Genomic DNA, 11,750 nt, shown 5'->3' with positions numbered 1-11,750 from the left:
TCGGCACGAGGAATAGCTTGTCGATTCGAGGGCTCGTTACTCGACTCGAGGAGCGAACTCAACTCGAGGAGAAACGTAGAGTCGGCACGAGGAGTAGCTTGTCGACTCATGGACTCGGTACTCGACTCGAGGAGTGAACTCAACTCGAGGAGAAACGTAGAGTCGGCACGAGGAGTAGCTTATCGACTCGTGGACTCGGTTCTCGACTCGAGGAGTGAACTCAACTCGAGGAGAAACGTAGAGTCGGCACGAGGAGTAGCTTGTCGACTCGTGGGCTCGTTACTCGACTCGAGGAGTGAACTCAACTCGAGGAGAAACGTAGAGTCGGCACGAGGAGTAGCTTGTCGACTCGTGGACTCGGTTCTCGACTCGAGGAGTGAACTCAACTCGAGGAGAAACGTAGAGTCGGCACGAGGAGTTGCTTGTTGACTCGTGGACTCGGTACTCGACTCGAGGAGTGAACTCCACTCGAGGAGAAACGTAGAGTCGGCACGAGTAGTAGCTTGTCGACTCGTGGACTCGGTACTCGACTCGAGGAGCGAACTGAACTCGAGGAGAAACGTAGAGTCGGCACGAGGAGTAGCTTATCGACCCGTGGACTCGGTACTCGACTCAAGTAGTGAACTCAACTTGAGGAGAAAAGTAGGGTCGGCACGAGGAGTAGCTTGTCGACTTGTGGGCTCGGTACTCGACTCGAGGAGTGAACTCAACTCGAGGAGAAACGTAGAGTCGGCACTAGGAGTAACTTGTCGACTCGTGGACTCGGTACTCGACTCGAGGAGTGAAGTCAACTCGAGGAGAAACGTAGAGTCGGCACGAGGAGTAGCTTATCGACCCCTGGCCTCGGTACTCGACTCGAGGAGTGAACTCAACTCGAGGAGAAACGTAGGGTCGGCACGAGGAGTAGCTTGTCGACTCGTGGGCTCGTTACTCGACTCGAGGAGTGAACTCAACTCGAGGAGAAACGTAGAGTCAGCACGAGGAGTTGCTTGTTGACTCATGGACTCGGTACTCGACTCGAGGAGTGAACTCAACTCGAGGAGAAACGTAGAGTCGGCACGAGGAGTAGCTTGTCGACTCGTGAGCTCGTTACTCGACTCGAGGAGTGAACTCAACTCGAGGAGAAACGTAGAGTCGGCACGAGGAGTAGCTTGTCGACTCGTGGACTCGGTACTCGACTCGAGGAGTGAACTCAACTCGAGGAGAAACGTAGAGTCGGCACGAGGAGTAGCTTATCGACCCGTGGCCTCGGTACTCGACTCGAGGAGTGAACTCAACTCGAGGAGAAACGTAAGGTCGGCACGAGGATTAGCTTGTCGAGTCGTGGACTCGGTACTCGACTCGGGGAGTGAACGCAACTCGAGGAGAAATGTAGAGTCGGCACGAGGAGTTGCTTGTTGACTCGTGGACTCGGTACTCGACTCGAGGAGTTAACTCCACTGGAGGAGAAACGTAGAGTCGGCACGAGGAGTAGCTTGTCGACTCGTGGACTCGGTTCTCGATTTGAGGAGTGAACTCAACTCGAGGAGAAACGTAGAGTCGGCACGAGGAGTTGCTTGTTGACTCGTGGACTCGGTACTCGACTCGAGGAGTGAACTCCACTCGAGGAGAAACGTAGAGTCAGCACGAGGAGTAGCTTATCGACCCGTGGCCTCGGTATTCGACTCGAGGAGTGAACTCAACTCGAGGAGAAACGTAGAGTCGGCACGAGGAGTAGCTTGTCGACTCGTGGGCTCGTTACTCGACTCGAGGAGTGAACTCAACTCGAGGAGAAACGTAAGGTCGGCACGAGGATTAGCTTGTCGAGTCGTGGACTCGGTACTCGACTCGGGGAGTGAACGCAACTCGAGGAGAAACGTAGAGTCGGCACGAGGAGTTGCTTGTTGACTCGTGGACTCGGTACTCGACTCGAGGAGTGAACTCCACTGGAGGAGAAACGTAGAGTCGGCACGAGGAGTAGCTTGTCGACTCGTGGACTCGGTTCTCGACTTGAGGAGTGAACTCAACTCGAGGAGAAACGTAGAGTCGGCACGAGGAGTTGCTTGTTGACTCGTGGACTCTGTACTCGACTCGAGGAGTGAACTCCACTCGAGGAGAAACGTAGAGTCGGCACGAGGAGTAGCTTATCGACCCGTGGCCTCGGTACTCGACTCGAGGAGTGAACTCAACTCGAGGAGAAACGTAGAGTCGGCACGAGGAGTAGCTTGTCGACTCGTGGACTCGGTTCTCGACTCGAGGAGTGAACTCAACTCGAGGAGAAACGTAGAGTCGGCCCGAGGAGTAGCTTGTCGACTCGTGGACTCGGTACTCGACTCGAGGAGTGAACTCAACTCGAGGAGAAACGTAGAGTCGGCACGAGGAGTAGCTTATCGACCCGTGGCCTCGGTACTCGACTCGAGGAGTGAACTCAACTCGAGGAGAAACGTAAGGTCGGCACGAGGATTAGCTTGTCGAGTCGTGGACTCGGTACTCGACTCGGGGAGTGAACGCAACTCGAGGAGAAATGTAGAGTCGGCACGAGGAGTTGCTTGTTGACTCGTGGACTCGGTACTCGACTCGAGGAGTGAACTCCACTGGAGGAGAAACGTAGAGTCGGCACGAGGAGTAGCTTGTCGACTCGTGGACTCGGTTCTCGATTTGAGGAGTGAACTCAACTCGAGGAGAAACGTAGAGTCGGCACGAGGAGTTGCTTGTTGACTCGTGGACTCGGTACTCGACTCGAGGAGTGAACTCCACTCGAGGAGAAACGTAGAGTCGGCACGAGGAGTAGCTTATCGACCCGTGGCCTCGGTATTCGACTCGAGGAGTGAACTCAACTCGAGGAGAAACGTAGAGTCGGCACGAGGAGTAGCTTGTCGACTCGTGGGCTCGTTACTCGACTCGAGGAGTGAACTCAACTCGAGGAGAAACGTAAGGTCGGCACGATGATTAGCTTGTCGAGTCGTGGACTCGGTACTCGACTCGGGGAGTGAACGCAACTCGAGGAGAAACGTAGAGTCGGCACGAGGAGTTGCTTGTTGACTCGTGGACTCGGTACTCGACTCGAGGAGTGAACTCCACTGGAGGAGAAACGTAGAGTCGGCACGAGGAGTAGCTTGTCGACTCGTGGACTCGGTTCTCGACTCGAGGAGTGAACTCAACTCGAGGAGAAACGTAGAGTCGGCACGAGGAGTAGCTTATCGACCTGTGGCCTCGGTACTCGACTCGAGGAGTGAACTCAACTCGAGGAGAAACGTAGGGTAGGCACGAGGAGTAGCTTGTCGACTCGTGGGCTCGTTACTCGACTCGAGGAGTGAACTCAACTCGAGGAGAAACGTAGAGTCGGCACGAGGAGTTGCTTGTTGACTCATGGACTCGGTACTCGACTCAAGGAGTGAACTCCACTCGAGGAGAAACGTAGAGTCGGCACGAGGAGTAGCTTGTCAACTCGTGGACTCGGTTCTCGACTCGAGGAGTGAACTCAACTCGAGGAGAAACGTAGAGTCGGCACGAGGAGTAGCTTGTCGACTCGTGGGCTCGTTACTCGACTCGAGGAGTGAACTCAACTCGAGGAGAAATGTAGAGTCGGCACGAGGAGTAGCTTGTCGACTCGTGGGCTCGTTACTCGACTCGAGGAGTGAACTCAACTCGAGGAGAAACGTAGAGTCGGCACGAGGAGTTGCTTGTTGACTCATGGACTCGGTACTCGACTCCAGGAGTGAACTCCACTCGAGGAGAAACGTAGAGTCGACACGAGGAGTAGCTTGTCAACTCGTGGACTCGGTTCTCGACTCGAGGAGTGAACTCAACTCGAGGAGAAACGTAGAGTCGGCACGAGGAGTAGCTTGTCGACTCGTGGGCTCGTTACTCGACTCGAGGAGCGAACTCAACTCGAGGAGAAACGTAGAGTCGGCACGAGGAGTAGCTTGTCGACTCCTGGACTCGGTACTCGACTCGAGGAGTGAACTCAACTCGAGGAGAAACGTAGAGTCGGCACGAGGAGTAGCTTATCGACTCGTGGACTCGGTTCTCGACTCGAGGAGTGAACTCAACTCGAGGAGAAACGTAGAGTCGGCACGAGGAGTAGCTTGTCGACTCGTGGGCTCGTTACTCGACTCGAGGAGTGAACTCAACTCGAGGAGAAACGTAGAGTCGGCACGAGGAGTAGCTTGTCGACTCGTGGACTCGGTTCTCGACTCGAGGAGTGAACTCAACTCGAGGAGAAACGTAGAGTCGGCACGAGGAGTTGCTTGTTGACTCGTGGACTCGGTACTCGACTCGAGGAGTGAACTCCACTCGAGGAGAAACGTAGAGTCGGCACGAGTAGTAGCTTGTCGACTCGTGGACTCGGTACTCGATTCGAGGAGTGAACTGACTCGAGGAGAAACGTAGAGTCGGCACGAGGAGTAGCTTATCGACCCGTGGACTCGGTACTCGACTCGAGTAGTGAACTCAACTCGAGTAGAAAAGTAGGGTCGGCACGAGGAGTAGCTTGTCGACTCGTGGGCTCGGTACTCGACTCGAGGAGTGAACTCAACTCGAGGAGAAACGTAGAGTCGGCACGAGGAGTAACTTGTCGACTCGTGGACTCGGTACTCGACTCGAGGAGTGAACTCAACTCGAGGAGAAACGTAGAGTCGGCACGAGGAGTAGCTTATCGACCTGTGGCCTCGGTACTCGACTCGAGGAGTGAACTCAACTCGAGGAGAAACGTAGGGTAGGCACGAGGAGTAGCTTGTCGACTCGTGGGCTCGTTACTCGACTCGAGGAGTGAACTCAACTCGAGGAGAAACGTAGAGTCGGCACGAGGAGTTGCTTGTTGACTCATGGACTCGGTACTCGACTCAAGGAGTGAACTCCACTCGAGGAGAAACGTAGAGTCGGCACGAGGAGTAGCTTGTCAACTCGTGGACTCGGTTCTCGACTCGAGGAGTGAACTCAACTCGAGGAGAAACGTAGAGTCGGCACGAGGAGTAGCTTGTCGACTCGTGGGCTCGTTACTCGACTCGAGGAGTGAACTCAACTCGAGGAGAAACGTAGAGTCGGCACGAGGAGTAGCTTGTCGACTCGTGGGCTCGTTACTCGACTCGAGGAGTGAACTCAACTCGAGGAGAAGCGTAGAGTCGGCACGAGGAGTTGCTTGTTGACTCATGGACTCGGTACTCGACTCCAGGAGTGAACTCCACTCGAGGAGAAACGTAGAGTCGACACGAGGAGTAGCTTGTCAACTCGTGGACTCGGTTCTCGACTCGAGGAGTGAACTCAACTCGAGGAGAAACGTAGAGTCGGCACGAGGAGTAGCTTGTCGACTCGTGGGCTCGTTACTCGACTCGAGGAGCGAACTCAACTCGAGGAGAAACGTAGAGTCGGCACGAGGAGTAGCTTGTCGACTCCTGGACTCGGTACTCGACTCGAGGAGTGAACTCAACTCGAGGAGAAACGTAGAGTCGGCACGAGGAGTAGCTTATCGACTCGTGGACTCGGTTCTCGACTCGAGGAGTGAACTCAACTCGAGGAGAAACGTAGAGTCGGCACGAGGAGTAGCTTGTCGACTCGTGGGCTCGTTACTCGACTCGAGGAGTGAACTCAACTCGAGGAGAAACGTAGAGTCGGCACGAGGAGTAGCTTGTCGACTCGTGGACTCGGTTCTCGACTCGAGGAGTGAACTCAACTCGAGGAGAAACGTAGAGTCGGCACGAGGAGTTGCTTGTTGACTCGTGGACTCGGTACTCGACTCGAGGAGTGAACTCCACTCGAGGAGAAACGTAGAGTCGGCACGAGTAGTAGCTTGTCGACTCGTGGACTCGGTACTCGATTCGAGGAGTGAACTGAACTCGAGGAGAAACGTAGAGTCGGCACGAGGAGTAGCTTATCGACCCGTGGACTTGGTACTCGACTCGAGTAGTGAACTCAACTCGAGGAGAAAAGTAGGGTCGGCACGAGGAGTAGCTTGTCGACTCGTGGGCTCGGTACTCGACTCGAGGAGTGAACTCAACTCGAGGAGAAACGTAGAGTCGGCACGAGGAGTAACTTGTCGACTCGTGGACTCGGTACTCGACTCGAGGAGTGAAGTCAACTCGAGGAGAAACGTAGAGTCGGCACGAGGATTAGCTTATCAACCCCTGGCCTAGGTACTCGACTCGAGGAGTGAACTCAACTCGAGGAGAAACGTAGGGTCGGCACGAGGAGTAGCTTGTCGACTCGTGGGCTCGTTACTCGACTCGAGGAGTGAACTCAACTCGAGGAGAAACGTAGAGTCAGCACGAGGAGTTGCTTGTTGACTCATGGACTCGGTACTCGACTCGAGGAGTGAACTCAACTCGAGGAGAAACGTAGAGTCGGCACGAGGAGTAGCTTGTCGACTCGTGAGCTCGTTACTCGACTCGAGGAGTGAACTCAACTCGAGGAGAAACGTAGAGTCGGCACGAGGAGTAGCTTGTCGACTCGTGGACTCGGTACTCGAGTCGAGGAGTGAACTCAACTCGAGGAGAAACGTAGAGTCGGCACGAGGAGTAGCTTATCGACCCGTGGCCTCGGTACTCGACTCGAGGAGTGAACTCAACTCGAGGAGAAACGTAGGGTCAGCACGAGGATTAGCTTGTCGAGTCGTGGACTCGGTACTCGACTCGGGAAGTGAACTCAACTCGAGGAGAAACGTAGAGTCGGCACGAGGAGTTGCTTGTTGACTCGTGGACTCGGTACTCGACTCGAGGAGTGAACTCCACTGGAGGAGAAACGTAGAGTCGGCACGAGGAGTAGCTTGTCGACTCGTGGACTCGGTTCTCGACTCGAGGAGTGAACTCAACTCGAGGAGAAACGTAGAGTCGGCACGAGGAGTTGCTTGTTGACTCGTGGACTCGGTACTCGACTCGAGGAGTGAACTCCACTCGAGGAGAAACGTAGAGTCGGCACGAGGAGTAGCTTATCGACCCGTGGCCTCGGTACTCGACTCGAGGAATGAACTCAACTCGAGGAGAAACGTAGAGTCGGCACGAGGAGTAGCTTGTCGACTCGTGGGCTTGTTACTCGACTCGAGGAGTGAACTCAACTTGAGGAGAAACGTAGAGGCGGCACGAGGAGTAGCTTGTCGACTCGTGGACTCGGTTCTCGACTCGAGGAGTGAACTCAACTCGAGGAGAAACATAGAGTCGGCACGAGGAGTAGCTTATCGACCCGTAGACTCGGTACTCGACTCGAGTAGTGAACTCAACTCGAGGAGAAAAGTAGGGTCGGCACGAGGAGTAGCTTGTCGACTCGTGGGCTCGGTACTCGACTCGAGGAGTGAACTCAACTCGAGGAGAAACGTAGATTCGGCACGAGGAGTAACTTGTCGACTCGTGGACTCGGTACTCGACTCGAGGAGTGAACTCAACTCGAGGAGAAACGTAGAGTCGGCACGAGGAGTAGCTTATCGACCCGTGGCCTCGGTACTCGACTCGAGGAGTGAACTCAACTCGAGGAGAAACGTAGGGTAGGCACGAGGAGTAGCTTGTCGACGCGTGGGCTCGTTACTCGACTAGAGGAGTGAACTCAACTCGAGGAGAAACGTAGAGTCGGCACGAGGAGTTGCTTGTTGACTCATGGACTCGGTACTCGACTCAAGGAGTGAACTCCACTCGAGGAGAAACGTAGAGTCGGCACGAGGAGTAGCTTGTCAACTCGTGGACTCGGTTCTCGACTCGAGGAGTGAACTCAACTCGAGGAGAAACGTAGAGTCGGCACGAGGAGTTGCTTGTTGACTCGTGGACTCGGTACTCGACTCGAGGAGTGAACTCCACTCGAGGAGAAACGTAGAGTCGGCACGAGGAGTAGCTTATCGACCCGTGGCCTCGGTACTCGACTCGAGGAGTGAACTAAACTCGAGGAGAAACGTAGAGTCGGCACGAGGAGTAGCTTGTCGACTCGTGGGCTTGTTACTCGACTCGAGGAGTGAACTCAACTTGAGGAGAAACGTAGAGGCGGCACGAGGAGTAGCTTGTCGACTCGTGGACTCGGTTCTCGACTCGAGGAGTGAACTCAACTCGAGGAGAAACATAGAGTCGGCACGAGGAGTAGCTTATCGACCCGTAGACTCGGTACTCGACTCGAGTAGTGAACTCAACTCGAGGAGAAAAGTAGGGTCGGCACGAGGAGTAGCTTGTCGACTCGTGGGCTCGGTACTCGACTCGAGGAGTGAACTCAACTCGAGGAGAAACGTAGATTCGGCACGAGGAGTAACTTGTCGACTCGTGGACTCGGTACTCGACTCGAGGAGTGAACTCAACTCGAGGAGAAACGTAGAGTCGGCACGAGGAGTAGCTTATCGACCCGTGGCCTCGGTACTCGACTCGAGGAGTGAACTCAACTCGAGGAGAAACGTAGGGTAGGCACGAGGAGTAGCTTGTCGACGCGTGGGCTCGTTACTCGACTAGAGGAGTGAACTCAACTCGAGGAGAAACGTAGAGTCGGCACGAGGAGTTGCTTGTTGACTCATGGACTCGGTACTCGACTCAAGGAGTGAACTCCACTCGAGGAGAAACGTAGAGTCGGCACGAGGAGTAGCTTGTCAACTCGTGGACTCGGTTCTCGACTCGAGGAGTGAACTCAACTCGAGGAGAAACGTAGAGTCGGCACGAGGAGTTGCTTGTTGACTCGTGGACTCGGTACTCGACTCGAGGAGTGAACTCCACTCGAGGAGAAACGTAGAGTCGGCACGAGGAGTAGCTTATCGACCCGTGGCCTCGGTACTCGACTCGAGGAGTGAACTAAACTCGAGGAGAAACGTAGAGTCGGCACGAGGAGTAGCTTGTCGACTCGTGGTCTCGTTACTCGACTCGAGGAGTGAACTCAACTTGAGGAGAAACGTAGAGTCGGCACGAGGAGTAGCTTGTCGACTCGTGGACTCGGTTCTCGACTCGAGGAGTGAACTCAACTCGAGGAGAAACGTAGAGTCGGCACGAGGAGTAGCTTATCGACCCGTAGACTCGGTACTCGACTCGAGTAGTGAACTCAACTCGAGGAGAAAAGTAGGGTCGGCACGAGGAGTAGCTTGTCGACTCGTGGGCTCGGTACTCGACTCGAGGAGTGAACTCAACTCGAGGAGAAACGTAGAGTCGGCACGAGGAGTAACTTGTCGACTCGTGGACTCGGTACTCGACTCGAGGAGTGAACTCAACTCGAGGAGAAACGTAGAGTCGGCACGAGGAGTAGCTTATCGACCCGTGGCCTCGGTACTCGACTCGAGGAGTGAACTCAACTCGAGGAGAAACGTAGGGTAGGCACGAGGAGTAGCTTGTCGACTCGTGGGCTCGTTACTCGACTCGAGGAGTGAACTCAACTCGAGGAGAAACGTAGAGTCGGCACGAGGAGTTGCTTGTTGACTCATGGACTCGGTACTCGACTCAAGGAGTGAACTCCACTCGAGGAGAAACGTAGAGTCGGCACGAGGAGTAGCTTGTCAACTCGTGGACTCGGTTCTCGACTCGAGGAGTGAACTCAACTCGAGGAGAAACGTAGAGTCGGCACGAGGAGTTGCTTGTTGACTCGTGGACTCGGTACTCGACTCGAGGAGTGAACTCCACTCGAGGAGAAACGTAGAGTCGGCACGAGGAGTTGCTTGTTGACTCATGGACTCGGTACTCGACTCCAGGAGTGAACTCCACTCGAGGAGAAACGTAGAGTCGACACGAGGAGTAGCTTGTCAACTCGTGGACTCGGTTCTCGACTCGAGGAGTGAACTCAACTCGAGGAGAAACGTAGAGTCGGCACGAGGAGTAGCTTGTCGACTCGTGGGCTCGTTACTCGACTCGAGGAGCGAACTCAACTCGAGGAGAAACGTAGAGTCGGCACGAGGAGTAGCTTGTCGACTCCTGGACTCGGTACTCGACTCGAGGAGTGAACTCAACTCGAGGAGAAACGTAGAGTCGGCACGAGGAGTAGCTTATCGACTCGTGGACTCGGTTCTCGACTCGAGGAGTGAACTCAACTCGAGGAGAAACGTAGAGTCGGCACGAGGAGTAGCTTGTCGACTCGTGGGCTCGTTACTCGACTCGAGGAGTGAACTCAACTCGAGGAGAAACGTAGAGTCGGCACGAGGAGTAGCTTGTCGACTCGTGGACTCGGTTCTCGACTCGAGGAGTGAACTCAACTCGAGGAGAAACGTAGAGTCGGCACGAGGAGTTGCTTGTTGACTCGTGGACTCGGTACTCGACTCGAGGAGTGAACTCCACTCGAGGAGAAACGTAGAGTCGGCACGAGTAGTAGCTTGTCGACTCGTGGACTCGGTACTCGATTCGAGGAGTGAACTGACTCGAGGAGAAACGTAGAGTCGGCACGAGGAGTAGCTTATCGACCCGTGGACTCGGTACTCGACTCGAGTAGTGAACTCAACTCGAGGAGAAAAGTAGGGTCGGCACGAGGAGTAGCTTGTCGACTCGTGGGCTCGGTACTCGACTCGAGGAGTGAACTCAACTCGAGGAGAAACGTAGAGTCGGCACGAGGAGTAACTTGTCGACTCGTGGACTCGGTACTCGACTCGAGGAGTGAACTCAACTCGAGGAGAAACGTAGAGTCGGCACGAGGAGTAGCTTATCGACCTGTGGCCTCGGTACTCGACTCGAGGAGTGAACTCAACTCGAGGAGAAACGTAGGGTAGGCACGAGGAGTAGCTTGTCGACTCGTGGGCTCGTTACTCGACTCGAGGAGTGAACTCAACTCGAGGAGAAACGTAGAGTCGGCACGAGGAGTTGCTTGTTGACTCATGGACTCGGTACTCGACTCAAGGAGTGAACTCCACTCGAGGAGAAACGTAGAGTCGGCACGAGGAGTAGCTTGTCAACTCGTGGACTCGGTTCTCGACTCGAGGAGTGAACTCAACTCGAGGAGAAACGTAGAGTCGGCACGAGGAGTAGCTTGTCGACTCGTGGGCTCGTTACTCGACTCGAGGAGTGAACTCAACTCGAGGAGAAACGTAGAGTCGGCACGAGGAGTAGCTTGTCGACTCGTGGGCTCGTTACTCGACTCGAGGAGTGAACTCAACTCGAGGAGAAACGTAGAGTCGGCACGAGGAGTTGCTTGTTGACTCATGGACTCGGTACTCGACTCCAGGAGTGAACTCCACTCGAGGAGAAACGTAGAGTCGACACGAGGAGTAGCTTGTCAACTCGTGGACTCGGTTCTCGACTCGAGGAGTGAACTCAACTCGAGGAGAAACGTAGAGTCGGCACGAGGAGTAGCTTGTCGACTCGTGGGCTCGTTACTCGACTCGAGGAGCGAACTCAACTCGAGGAGAAACGTAGAGTAGGCACGAGGAGTAGCTTGTCGACTCCTGGACTCGGTACTCGACTCGAGGAGTGAACTCAACTCGAGGAGAAACGTAGAGTCGGCACGAGGAGTAGCTTATCGACTCGTGGACTCGGTTCTCGACTCGAGGAGTGAACTCAACTCGAGGAGAAACGTAGAGTCGGCACGAGGAGTAGCTTGTCGACTCGTGGGCTCGTTACTCGACTCGAGGAGTGAACTCAACTCGAGGAGAAACGTAGAGTCGGCACGAGGAGTAGCTTGTCGACTCGTGGACTCGGTTCTCGACTCGAGGAGTGAACTCAACTCGAGGAGAAACGTAGAGTCGGCACGAGGAGTTGCTTGTTGACTCGTGGACTCGGTACTCGACTCGAGGAGTGAACTCCACTCGAGGAGAAACGTAGAGTCGGCACGAGTAGTAGCTTGTCGACTCGTGGACTCGGTACTCGATTCGAGGAGTGAACTGAACTCGAGGAGAAACGTAGAGTCGGCAC

This window comes from Urtica dioica, chromosome 2, assembly GCF_054948205.1.
Source record: "Urtica dioica subsp. dioica isolate 48M chromosome 2, U.dioica_male_clone48M_v1_H2, whole genome shotgun sequence".
NCBI lineage: Eukaryota > Viridiplantae > Streptophyta > Magnoliopsida > Rosales > Urticaceae > Urtica > Urtica dioica.
Note: the sequence above shows the minus strand (reverse complement) of the source record.